The 14,101-nt window shown below is 46.8% G+C and overlaps 1 protein-coding gene across 2 annotated transcripts in view; it reads right to left on the reverse strand.

Moving 5' to 3' along the window:
• The window catches only part of Zc3h7a (zinc finger CCCH-type containing 7A), a 41,834-nt gene extending 37,952 nt beyond the window's left edge, over positions 1-3,882 (reverse strand). The window contains exon 1 of one of the 2 annotated variants that reach the window (XM_038325743.1): positions 3,759-3,882. The gene's annotated coding sequence lies outside the window, so the exon portion shown is untranslated. Of the gene's footprint in view, positions 1-3,017; positions 3,160-3,758 lie in introns of those variants that run through there. The other variant, XM_038325744.1, reaches the window with a different exon arrangement.
• Positions 3,883-14,101: the final 10,219 nt, after the last annotated feature.

Genomic DNA, 14,101 nt, shown 5'->3' on the forward strand with positions numbered 1-14,101 from the left:
GGTGGACACTTCATGGAATACACATGCTCATGCACACATATGTACACACAGACAGGCTCATGGGAATCATTTAAAGCATCTTCACTCAAGCTGAGGGGCCATTCACAAGAAAACCTCCGTGAGGGCTAGAGAAATGGCTCAGAGGTTAAGAGCACTGGCTGCTCTTCCAGAGGTCCTGAATTCAATTCCCAGCAACCACATGGTGGCTCACGACCATCTGTAATAAGATCTGGTGCCCAATTCTGGCTTACAGGCATATATACAGACAGAACACTACATACATAATAAATAAGTGGAGGAGGAGGACGACGACGATGACGACTTGGTGGCTCACAGCCATTTATAATGGGATAATATGTCCTCTTCTGGAATGCAGGTATACATGCAGATAGAGCACCATATACATAAAATAAATAAAACTTTTTTAAAAATTCATGTGAAACAACTTTCATTCCAAGACATACCAAGAGATGGACTACCAGTTGACCCTGGTTCAAACCATTATGGGACTGGCAAAGCTTGGATATCATCAAGATATAAGACAATAGTATATGAAATTGTCAAAATATAAATAAAAGATTTTTAAGGGGTGTAAGAAAAAGTAGTCCAGTATTACTGTATTTTTGCTTTAAAAGTATCTGCTGATGGTGGTGGCACATGTCTTTAATCCCAGCACTCCGGAGGCAGAGGCAGGCGGATCTCTGTGAGTTCAAGGCTAGCCTGGTCTACAGAGCAAGTTTCAGGACAGTCAGAGATACACAGAGGAATCCTGGAATGAGAGAAAAACAACAGAAAACTACCAAATGGTTCAAGTGATGCTACTGAGAGCCTTTCCTGAAACAGTGTATGCTAGCTGACCCTTCACTTATCCAGCCCTGGGCAAGAGGGCAAAATGCCACACCCTTCCTGCTGCAATCCAGGTAGAGAAACCCTGCTAAACAGCTTCTCCCTTCCTGAAAACCAGAGGAGGCTATGCCAAACAGTACAAGGAAGGTAACTCCTTATTTGAACTAAGTCCTCCCTTCCCCCATGGGAACTGTTCACTTTGAAACTGCCAAGAGATTTCAGATTCTGTAAACTTGGGAAGCAGCCTCCAGTTAAGCTGGGCAGTTCACAGGGAACCCTATATCTCATGTACAATCCTGGGATTATTCAACAGAAAATATTTCATTGAGATAATCTGCCTCAGTCACCACAGTCATGAGGCACCTCAGATTCCCAAGGAAGCCCTCTACTCAAGGACTGGTATTTCTTGCCTTCTCATCAGACATGTCCCAGCAACCCTCACTCCAAAATCGCTGAGTCGAAGAGTTGTCCCCTCTTACTTGGGGAAATAGAACTTTTGCCTCTCACCATTCCACAGCCCAAAAGGTTCATTATGTTACAAAATTAACTTGACAACACATTAAACTTGTAGAACTAAAAAGCAAATTTATAAATTTCTTGTTGGTACAAAACCTGACAAGGTTGAGAGTACCTCATTTTCTTTTTTGGAATTTTTATCAGTGAAATCTCTTAGGAAGCCTTCAGAGAGTGGTGAGGCAGCTCAGCATGTGAAGTTGCTGCTATCGGCAAAGCCTAATGAGCCCAGTTTGATACCCAGCTTACCTGGTGGATGGTGTGTGTGTGTGTGTGTGTGTGTGTGTGTATGTGTGCGCGCGCGCGCGCGCGTGTGCATGTGGCAGGACAAAGGGAGGAGAAGGGAGAGGGAAAGGGGAAGAGGGAAAGAGACAGAAGGAGGGAAAAAGAGAATGCACAACTTTTTCTTTGTTTGTAAATACCTTGGAAGTTTGTTTGTGTGGTTCTGTTGTTTACTGGGACTCCTGGGATCCACGGCCTCCTCCCACTTTGCTATAACAAGTGGCTGAGACTACAGCACCCAGCTGACAGCCCACACTTGAAGATTATGGAGAAAAATGTGGGTTTGCTGGGACAAAACACACCCAGGTATTATCTAAAAGACAAAGCTTCCTTACACGGTGTTCTGTCTAGAAAACTCATTCTAAAGCACTTGTGGTAATAGAGCAGAGGCATGTTTTATTTCTTTCTTTCTTAACTACCCATTCAATAAACTATTTCCACAATTGACAGTCTAACAACTGATTTCTTCCCTTACAAATGGATTCAACATACCCAAAGCAGCAGGTTTCAAAATCAGTCACTATTAACAACTGTGAGGCCTTAAGCTGACAATGAGCATTGTTACCAGTAGATCTGGGAAATACAGGGAAGAGGGTTTAGGTCTAAACAGAACGCTAACCAAAAGTCACAAGAACATGGAGCAGGGAAGGAGTGTTCCAGTTCATCTGGAGGACACTAAATCAACTGGCTCTTTGCACAACACCCCTCTCCAAATATTGACAATATTCAACTTCAATAACTCAATCTGACTACTAGCTAAAGCTTACCCTGTTGGTCCAACAGAGCAGAAAGAGAAATTTTTCGACTAAGAAAACTGTCTAAGCACTGGACTTAATCCACAGATGAAGAACACCACCCCAATCTTAGGAGGGTGAAAAAAAAAACCTTTCGATTCCTTGAGGACCTCCAGGAAAGGCAGCCACTTCCAGAGAATCAGGAAGAGCAGATGGCTGGGGCTCCCAGCCCCTCCCCCATTCCGAAGCTTCGTTGAGCACTGTCCAATCGAAATACGATGCCAGCCGTATAAGCCATTTTAAATTACCAAATGGCCATACTGAAAAAGTAAAAAGAAACCGGCCAGAGCGGTTCATTCTAACACGGCAACAACAGGTATTGCCTCAATTAACAGTAACACACTACTAACACACATTGATTTAAGTATAGGAGTTTACCAAGGAGATCTTTTCGTTATTTCTCCCAAATCAGACTTTAAAATTGAAACCAGAGCTAGGCGGTGGTGGTTCACGCCCTTAGTCCCAGAACTCGGGAGGCAGAAGCAGGTGATCTCTGAGCCCGGGCCAGCATGGTCTACAGAGTGAGTTCCGGGGCACTCTCTGGGGGGAGGGGGGCAGAAGTATAACTCAATTAAGTCTTACCACATTCAGGGGCTGGACGGCCCCACGTCACCAGTAACCACCTTAGTGGACAGCACAGATTTAGTTTCACCAGACTCCCTTCGTGTTAAATACCCCACACCTTTACCCTCTTTGATCCCTTAACATCTGGGGACCCGAAAACGCCCAACCCCGGAATAAATTCACCCAATCAGAACAAATGCACCACCCCTTGGGCCCAGCCAGGACCTTCCAGCCTGACCACACCCCTGCGCTGACCACCCCTTAACCGGAAATTCCCGCTAATAGGAACTGACAGGTCTCCATTCTTTAAGGGTGGGGAAAGAAAAACCAAGAACCCCCTTGTAGTCCCGGCACCTCTGCTGAACCCCGGAAACCGGTCGCCACCCATACGCGGGTACGACGCGCGCAAAACCCGCTGGGTGGAACCCGACACCGGCAAGCGCGCACTCGGCAGGCATCGTGCGCGCCCCCAAACCGAAACACTTATTAACCCGGATTCCCCCGCGACCACCTAGCACGCGGAAATAACGAAATGTGAAACCACCAAAAGCGACTGCGCGGAAGTCGGCCAAGCTATCCGGGAGGCAGGGGCCGCAGCGCGTCCCCCGCTAGCGACCCCGGAGGATCCCCAGGCAGCCAGCTTCCGGGGCCCGCGCCCCTCCCCCGCCTGGAGTCCGTTAACGGCCGCGCGTGAGCACGAGGCGGCGGCGCGCGCGCGACCAGGAAAGCGCGATCCTCCCCGCGGTCCCCTTCCCTCACCTGCGGGGCAGTACCCGGGACGCGGACTCTGCGGGACTCGGAGGCGACAGCCGGACCTGCGCTCACCAGCTCGCGCTCTGGCAGCCTGGCAGCTTCCCTAGGCGACCCGAGGCGGCTGCCAGCCCGCGACGCTCTGGGCGGCGCCCTCTGGCGGCGGGAGGTCTCGCGCGCCGCCCCGCAAACGCCACCATTGGCTGGGCCGCCAGCGTCAGACCCGGGTTGAAGGCGCCACGTCGGGGCCTCGGGGCTGCGGAAGCGGTGGCGATGGGCGGATGCCCGGGTGGCTACGCGGAAGGGGAACCCAGTGTCCTCGGCTTCTCCCTCGAAGTTTGGAGACCAGAGTGGGACTGGGAGACGACCTAGATTTTTCTGGGCACCAGGGTGTCACTCTCCCCGCAATCTGTTCCCTGCAATAACTTATTCCGTGCGTCATGCTCCGCTCCCCGTCGCTGTTGGCATCACCTTGAAAACAAACATATGGCCGTGTCCTTTCAAATGAATGGCAGACATAGGGACCCTGGGAGGTGATGTAAACTTAATCCAGGCGCTCGGGTGTCACTCTTCCCGAAACCTCTTCACATTGGTTGAGTTCTACTCTACACGCAGTCACTACTTGTAATCATCTTGAAAACAAGATGCACTGGATCTCAGAGACAACACTATATAGTCAGTTTCATTCTCCCTGGCCTTCAGAGCTCATCTTAGATGTCACTGTATTCACCTGTGTTTCAATGACCAGATGTCCATGGGGGACTGCATTGTGTCAAGGCACAGCAGTACCTACGACAGGGGATGCAGAATGGGAGTGGGGACTGGAAAAACTAGAGCAGGGCGTATGAGAGCGCTGTTTTAAAGGAAAAGAATCTAGGAAGGATTCTGAGAAGTGACACCCATTCAAAACAGGAGGGAGAGTGTTCCCAGGCATGGGGAAGCAAAGATCCTGAAGCTGGACTTACATAGCCGAGGTACAGAGAAGGAATTGTGTGTGTGTGTGTGTGTGTGTGTGTGTGCACTACATGAAATTTGAAGTTCCTTCTCTGAGATGGAACTTCCAGGTGGAAATTCCAGAGTCTATGGTTTTAAAAGTTTCTTTATGCTCCTGTGCAGATAATGGTATGCAGAAGAGACAAGCAGAAAAGTGAAAGGAGCTGAGGATGGAGCTCAGTTGGCAAAGTGCATGCACAAAGCCTTGGTTTGATCCCCAGCACCAAAGAACCCGGGTGTGGTAGCATACTCGGGTAAGAGCAACAGGGGGTGAGGAGGGAGATGGGGAGTTTCAGAACTTGTTTGGCTGTGAAGCTGGAAATGCCAAGGTATAGGCCCATGGGGGGAAGGGGTAGAAACTTACATTAGAAAACCCTGAGATGCAACCTGACTGGACCCAGAGTGTGGCAAAGCCCAGGGAGCTGGCAGTACTTGATGTGCAAGAGAAACTAATGAGATTGTATGAGTTTCCTGTTGTTACTGTAACAAAGGACTACATTTTAGTGGGCTTAAAACAACATACATGTGTCTTAGAGGTCTAGAGGACCAGAGTGTGCAGTGGGTGTTTCCCTGGGTCGAATTCAGTCAGGATGCTGACAAGACTTGTTTCTATGGAAATGTTAGTAAAGAGCCCTCACCCCCTTTCAGAGAGGTCACTTGCATTCCTGGGCCATGCTCTTCCTCCCACTCCTCTTCTGCATCTCTTTGACAGAGATCTGTATCACCACACCTCTCTGACTCCTCTGCTTTCTGATTTCCCTCATGGGAGCCCTGGTGATTGCATTTGAACCAGGTGGATGATCCAAAAATGTCCTCAGTCACACTTGGAGAGTCCCAGGGATTTTCTAGAGGGTAGCAATAGTCACCGGTTCCTGGGGATAGAGAGCAGATCTGTTTGGGAACCCATCATTATACCTACTGTAAGGGGAAGGGGGGTGATGCTGAGCATGGATGGACCTTTTTTTTTCTTGCCTTAGAAAATACTATGTTATCTAAGAGTTCTGCTTCCTTTGACTTCTATAATAGTGGTAAAAAGTTTTCTGTTTCTTCCCTGGGTGCTGCACCAAACAGGTGCATTTGCTGAGAAACCATTTTTATATCCCTGCTTCCCAAGTGTCAGTACCAAAAGCATGTACCATCATATCCAGCCCTTATTCTGTCTTCTACCTTCTGGTACCTTGCATTGGTCTGTGGCACATACTATCATATTATATGATCTCTATGAGATTCAGGTCAACTTAGTCTATGTAGAGAGTTCTAGTCAGGACAACAGAGTAAGACCCTGTCTTAAAACATCAACTGTTCACATGCTGGCAGCCTGTAACTAGAGCAAACTAGCTGTTAGTCAGTACATAAGAAGCAGAGTCCCAACTGGGTATTGGTGGCACACACCTTTAGTCTCAGCACTCAGGAGGCAGAGGCAGGAGGATCTCTGTGAGTTCAAGGCCAGCCTACTCTACAGAGTGAGTTTCAGGACAGCCGGAGCTACACAGAGAAACCCTGTCTTAGAGGAAAAAAAAGATGTTTTGTGTATGGATGTTTTTGCCTGCATGTATATCTGTGCACTAAACATGTACAGTGCCCACGAAAGTCAGAAGAGTGCACAGACCATCTGGAGCTGGTTGTGACCCTGAGCTGCCATATGGGTGAGAGTCAAACCCAGGTCCTCAGCCACATGCTCTTAACTGATAAGCCAGCACTGGCCCTTTTCTGGTGCTTTGTTTGACTCTGCTCACTATGTAGTCCTGCTTTGCCTAGAATTCACCACATACCAGACCAGTCTCAACCATAGAGGTCCCCTGCTTCTCACTTCCAAGTGCTGGGATCAAAGGCATGGACTACCTTGCCTGGTCTTTTTCTATCGTTTTTTTAATATTTGTTTATTATGTATACAATATTCTGTCTGCAGGCCAGAAGAGGGCACCAGACCTCATTAAAGATGTGAGCCACCATGTGGTTGCTAGGAATTGAATTCAGGACCTTTGGAAGAGCAGGCAATGCTCTTAACCGCTGAGCCATCTCTCTAGTCCCCTTTTTCTGGTTTTTGAAATAGGATCTTAATATGCAGCTGTCAGGCTTCAAATTTTTGGCAGTCGTCCTGCCTCTGTGCCTCTTTAGTTCTGAATTTACAAATGACTGCATCACCACACCCAGGTTCAAGCATTTATTTATTTATTTATTTATTGTCTTTCGAGACAGGGTTTCTCTATAGCCTGTCCTGGAACTAGCTCTTGTAGTCCAGGCTGGCCTTGAACTCACAGAGATCTACCTGCCTCTGCTTCCCATGTGCTGGGATTAAAGGCATGTGCCACCACTGCCCGGCTCAAAGAAATTTTAAAAACCCTCTATGGGATTGGAACCCAGGACTTTGTCCAAAAAAAAAAATCAAACAGTTATTAGTAACATATCTATGGTGAAGAGGTCAGTCTGAGGGGCTAAAAAGATGGTTTAGCAGTTAGTGGCACTTGCTGGTCTTTCCTGAGGACCCAAGTTCAGTTCCCAGCATCTATATTAAGAGGCTTAAGGTGTCATTAACACCAGCTCAAAGAACCTGATACATCTGGGCACTGCAGGCACCCGCACTCACCTGTACATACATACTCACATGCAGGTGCATATACCTATGCATAATTAAGAATAATAGATGGGTGGTGGTGGCGCACGCCTTTAATCCCAGCACTTGGGAGTCAGAGGCAGGTGGATCTCTGTGAGTTCAAGGCCAGCCTGGTCTACAGAGTAAGTTCCAGGACAGGCTCCAAAGCTACAGAGAAACTTTGTCTTGGATGGATAGATAAATAGATAGATAGATAGATAGATAGATAGATAGATAGATAGATAGATAGATAGATAGAATCTAAAAGAATTTAAAAGAATAAAAAATAAAAATCTTTAAAAAATGAGGCCAGTGTGAGAAGTGGCCAGCCCATGAAGAAGCACACCAAAGAGGCATAGGAGCTGAGAAAAGCCAGGGGACGGTGACCACAAGAAAGAAGGTGAAGACAACGTTGCGGGGGAGAAACCTTTCAGGAAGCCAAAGCCAAGAACAGTTCAGACTGTCTACACACAAAAGATGCCATTCCGAGAGGAACTTTCTCCAGAGTCCAGGAAAAAGGAGCAGCCTCAGAAGGAAGGCGTTCTGACGGCAAGAAGAGCCAATAAAAGCAGAGGCAGTGGAACAGCTTTGCATGCTGAGGAGCTGCGTGTTAGCCTTACAGCGCTTTCGGGAGTGATTTGTTTTTTCTGAGACAGGGTCTCTCTCTATGCCCTGACCAGTCTGGAACTTACTCTGTAGACTAACCTGACCTCAGGAGCCAGAAGAGAGCACTGGATCCCCTGAGTCTAAAGTGATTACTAGTGATTGTGACCCCCACCACATGGCTGCTGTGGACAGATGGCCCTCTGGAAGAGCAATCATCACTCTTAGCTGCCGAGCTACTGTCTGGCCTGAGAGTATTTATTTTTATTTATGTGTATGTGTGTGTCTATATGTGTGTGTGCACATGTGTGGGAGTGACAGTGGAGGCAAGAAGGGGTCATCAGAGCTATGTGGAGTTGTTATGGAAAATGGTGCAAGTTCTGAGTCCTGAGTAAATGTGTTTTGTTGAGAAGAGCTAGCCATGTCAATGACCCTTAGGCTTATCGGAAAAAAATGACAAAATGCCTCCTCTGAGGGTGTAAGGTTCCATGTGCTGATGTTGATAGTGTGGGGAGGTAGTGTCTGCCATAGAGTTCAACCCCTGGATATTTACAGCCTGAAGACTGCTCCCCTACAGGGTCCCATCATACTAAGATGAACTAAACCTGCCTCCTTGTTCAGCCCTATGCAATGAACATGCTGACTTTCCAGGGCACTAAGGTTCCTCCCTCAGAGAGCTCCGACCACCTGATCCTACCCTTCCCGTGTGTCTAGGTCTTTTCTGCATTTCCTCCATTCCCCAGTAAGGTTCATCTCTGGAGACATGCTGGATATAGTAGGCTCTGGTTCACAGGGCATGGGTGTTGAAGACTAAACACAGGTCCTCTGGAAGAGCAGTAGAGCTCCTAACAGCTGAGCCTTCTCTCCAGCCCCTCCCCCTCCATTGTTGTGACAGGGCCTTATGAATCCCAAGTTAGCATCAAACTTGCTACAGAGTCAAGGATGACATGGATCTCTCAGCCTACTGCTTCAGTCTCCCAAATGCTGGGATTACTGGACTGCACCACCATATCCAGTTCTTATGCAGTGCCAGCAAAATTTTATATTCTTCAGTCATTAAGATAGTCATTTTTTTCAAGAGTGATAACTTGGTGCCCTCAAAAGCTCTAAAGAATGTGGGAGGGGGCTGGAGAGATGGCTCAGAGGTTAAGAGAGCTGACTGCTCTTCCAAAGACCCTGAGTTCAATTCCCAGCAACCACATGGTGGCTCACAACCATCTGTAATGAGGTCTGGTGCCTTCTTCTGGCCTGCAGGCATACACACAGACAGAATATTGTATACATAATAAAATAAATATTAAAAAAAAAAGAATGTGGGAATCTGTATGAGGTTCTTCCTGTGATGGCAATGTGGGCACTGAGACTCTTCTCCAAATGTGCACACTCCATTTTCAGATGAACGTCGTGGTGGAGGTGAGAGAGGCTCTGGCACTTGCTGCTCCAACCCAGTGAGTGCACCTGCGCATTGTGGAGTGGGAAGTCTGCACTCGGGTAAAACACTGATAGGTGGGGAGCCATGCTTTGTAGTGAGTGGGAAAATAACTTTGGATTGCTGAGCTGTGATGCCCTCTGTATAAAAATCTATTTAGAGCCAGGCGGTGATGGTGGTGCAAGCCTTTGAACCCAGCACTTCAGAGGCAGACAGATCTTTGGGTTCAAGACCAACCTGGTCTACATAGTGAGTTCCAGGACAGTCAGGAACTATAGAGAAACCCTGCTTGAAAAACCAAAACCACAAGACACACACACACACACACACACACACACACACACTAAACCCACTGTCCAGCAAGGGGGCTGTGGTGGTTTTAAGGGAGATCCCCTGTGGTAACAGACAAAAGTGAACAAAAATTGGGGAAGAGAGGTGGCTGTCACAGCAGAAACAGATTCGTTGAGGGCATGGACAAAAATGAGGGCAACAGAGGCTGGATTCTAAGAGTGTGGGGGTGGAATACTCTTAAGTTCTGTAGCTATGTCTCAGGATACGCACAACACTATGGCACACTATGGAAGTGGGTCCCAATGGGAAGAAATAGTTAAGAACTGGATAGGATTAAAACAAAACAAAATATTTCTATTATGCAGGGACATGGCACTGGTATGGGTGTGGTCAGACAGCGGGGGTGGGGGAGGTTGGTTTTCTCCTTCTACCATGTGGTTCCTGGGGGCGTCAATCTCAGGTTGAGGCATCTTGCCAGCCCAGGACTGTATTTATATAGAGAAGGTACCAATCTTAAGTGAGTTGTCTGGGTCACTTTTGCATATGCTTAAAGTTGCAGGAGTCAACATAAAGAGCCAGGAAGAGCTAGGCCTTCACCGATGGCAGAGAGACAGTGAGAGAGTAGAGAGTCAGCTACTGAGGATTCGGGCCCATGGTGCGAATGTGAGAAAATCACTGCATCCTACAAAAACCTATTGTCCCACAGATAACAGGAACAAAAACAGACAAAAGGCTTTTACCTTTGGGTATTCTTGCTTTTGTGCTTTATTAGGAGACAGGCTACTAAAAGGCAATTTTTATTTGTATTTTTAATGTCCAGATTTAAAGGTTCAGGGGACGTTTAAATATCAAGTTCAGTGCAGAGTTACACTCGGGAGCTGGTCAACGCTGAAGTCTGGGAGGTGCAGAGGGTAATTTCTGACCCGGTTTCTGACTCTCGTTCTTCTGTTAAATTCTCATTGTTAGGCAAAACTTGCACACGAGTGAGTACAATGAAAATAAAGCTTGCAACTATCATGCATATTCCAACAGAGAAAGCCACTTGAGGGTAGGAGTTGTAGACAATGAGAATGAGGCCCAGAGTCAGAGTCAGTGCTCCCATGATGAAGACTAGTGCCTGCCACCAGGAACACTCCAAGAGGGATAGACAGCAAACAGGCTTCTGCCTTGGTAGGAGACTGCTAATCACATCCATTTGAAGAGGTTGGTACACTGGTTATTTTCCTGCAGTGATTGAAGGGGAGATTACAGTTAGAAACAGCTCAAGGTTATGGAGAGCTGCCGGGTTGGGGTATGCTCATAAACCAGTACTTGGGAGACTGAGGTAGGAAGATTCAGAATTCCCAGCAAGTAAGTACCAGGACAGCCAAGGCTATGTAGAAACTCTGTCTCAAAGCCCAGCTAGTTTAACACTTCTTACAGTGAGGCGGGTAGGATGGTGGGGTGCGCACCACAGGTGGTAGGGAAGCCCTCTACTCCTGAGCTGCACCCACAGCTCCAGTGTGGTTCTCAGTGGTAATAAAAGATCCCACATAGTCAGGTGTCGGCACACGCCTTTCACCCCTCTGCTCCTGAAGCAGAAGCAGGTGAATTTCCAAGACAGTCAGAGCTGCATGGTGAGATCCCATTGTTAAAGGTGGCAGCAGGTCATTCAAAACTCTGGAAAGGCTATTAAGAATGGAGCATTACCTCACCCTCAAGTGTTTTTTGTTTTTTTTTTTTTTTTTTTTTTTTTTCTTCCCTGGGACAGGGTTTCTCTGTGTAGTTTTAGAGCCTTTCCTGGAACTCACTTTGTAGACAAGGTTGGTCTTGAACTCAGAGATCTGCCTGCCTCGGCTTCCCGAGTGCTGGGATAAAAGCGTGCACCCCCCAGCTGTGTCTTGTTATGCTTAATACAAGAAGTAAAATTCAAAGATGAATGTGGACCAGACTGACGAGATGGCAGTACCTGTAATCCTAGAACTTGGAAGCTGAATTCCAGGCCTGAGGTGGTACATGGTGAAACAACTCTCAAAGCAAACGAATAAAACCAACAAAAAGCAAAAACAAAACCCCTCTAAACACCACCCAAAGAGAAGAGAGAGTGAGAGACAGACAGAGAGAGAGAGGAAGAAAGGGAAAATAGAAAACCACACGAAAAACAACCTAGGTGACACACCTTTAAGCCTAGTGCTTGGGAGGCAGATGCAGGCAGATCTGAGTTTTAGGCTAGTCAGTTTTACAAAGCTAATTCCAGGACAGCTAGATCTATCGCACAGAGAAACCATGTCTCCGAAAACCCAAGACAAAAATAAATTCTGTGCTTAAAAAAAACTTTTTTTATGTACAAGTGTTTTGTTGTTTGTGCATCCTTTGTACACACATGCATGCTTGGCATCCTCAGAGTTCAGAAGAGGGGATCAGAAACCCTAGGATTGGAGTTACGGAAGGTTGTGTTGTGAGCAGTCATGTGGATGCTGGGAATAGAACCTGGGTCCTCTACAAGAACAAGAGTTCTTAACCGCTGTTAAGAACCCCCTCTTCCGTCCCCAAATCCAGAATCTTAGTATTTTCAGACAAACAGCCGTTCGTTGCACAGGGAGAGTCTAAGTTCCCACGGGCACATCTACTAAGACCCCCTCCCTGTGCAGACGTTCCCGTCCGCGGGAACTTAGCATAGACGCAGAAAGCTGTGAAGCTGTACCTTCAAGGACCTTCGGGTTACACTAGCAGTTAGTTCTAGGAAAGAAATGACTTTTCTCACCTGGTCCAACAGTAGCTTTTAAATCAGTCAACAAATACTAGAAATTTTCTTCCAAAGCAGTGAGGACTTTCAAGAGGAAGGGTCCTTCAGTGAAGAGTCAGCATGGCTGGGCTTTTTATGCATTAGGCCCTTGATTGCAGAATTGAAGCAACATGGACACTCATGGTGGGGAGAGTGGGGCCCATGCAACACAGCATTTTCTTCACCCACTAATGTGAATGCCTCAATTATTCTGAAGAAAGTCCTGACAAGGAGTGCATACACAAGAGCCCTCACTCGACTATCTTATGTGAAAGGCAATGCCAAAATTGGAAGAGGTTTTTAACTGATGGCTAGTATGCTGAGTCTTCACCTGCTGAGAATTTGGTAAAGATGTTATAATTTTCATTTTTGTTTTTTTCAAGACAGGGTTTCACTGTGTAGTCCTGGCTGGCAGTCCTGTAACTCAGAGACCTTCCTCCCTCCACTTTCTGAGTGCTGGAATTAAATGCTGCATCAGGGGTCCCAGCCCAGGACGTTATCACTAAGCACGGGTGATTTGTAGCTCACACACACCTGCCCAAGTATTTCCCAGGCCTATCTGAGAACAGGAGTCATCTGACAGCTTCCAATTTTGCCACTCTGTTGGGTGCTGAGACTACAGGTGTGTGTAGCCACAGACAGTTGTATTTAACTAAGATGCTACAGGTGTGTGTAATCACAGCTTGTACTTAACTAAGACCATTTTAAAATAAAACATCAGGTATGCTAATCATTCTACCACTGAGTTTTGTTACTATTAACTAGAAACTTTGTCAAATGGGAATCGAGAGTTTTAACTCTACATTTTTTTGTTTGTTTGTTTGTTTTTCGAGACAGGGTTTCTCTGTGGCTTTGGAGCCTGTCCTGGAACTAGCTCTTTTAGACCAGGCTGGTCTCGAACTCACAGAGATCCGCCTGCCTCTGCCTCCCGAGTGCTGGGATTAAAGTCGTGCAGCCACCACCGCCCGGCTTTAACTCTGCATTTATATTCTTTTAAAAGCATCTCTGGGCTGGAGAGATGGCTCAGAGGTTAAGAGCATTGCCTGCTCTTCCAAAGGTCCTGAGTTCAATTCCCAGCAACCACATGGTGGCTCACAACCATCTGTAATGAGGTCTGGTGCCCTCTTCTGGCCAGCAGGCATACAGAGAATATTGTATACATAGTAAATTAAAAAAAAAAAAAAAAAAGCATCTCCTATGAAACAAGACTAGTTCCCTGCCCTCAACTCCCGAGATTAAAACCACAGGGTACTACGCAGAGGCACTCCAGAATACCCTTTAACTTATGTGCTGGCTCATTATCAAAATTAACCCAGCGACCATCTGGAGGAGCACACAAGAAACCTCTCAGTTCCATTTTGTAGTTGATTTTTATTTCTTTTTTTTTTCAAGATCTACAAAAGGAATTGTATTGATTTTTCAAAATTTTTTTTTAATGTTTGGGTGTTTTGTCTGCATATATATACATCTGTGCATCATTTCTGGGCTGGTGCCTGGGTCCAGAAGGCCTCAGATCCCTGGACCTGGAGTTAGAGCCATGAGTCACTGTGAGGGTGCTGGGAAGTGAACCTGGGTCCTCTGAAGAGAAGCCAGTACTCCTAGCCTGAGTCATTACCTATCAATCCTCTATGTCTTCAAATTAGTCAGGTGAGATGCAAAAACATCACAGCACAGCACCA

The sequence above is a fragment of the Arvicola amphibius genome, chromosome 4, assembly GCF_903992535.2.
Source record: "Arvicola amphibius chromosome 4, mArvAmp1.2, whole genome shotgun sequence".
NCBI lineage: Eukaryota > Metazoa > Chordata > Mammalia > Rodentia > Cricetidae > Arvicola > Arvicola amphibius.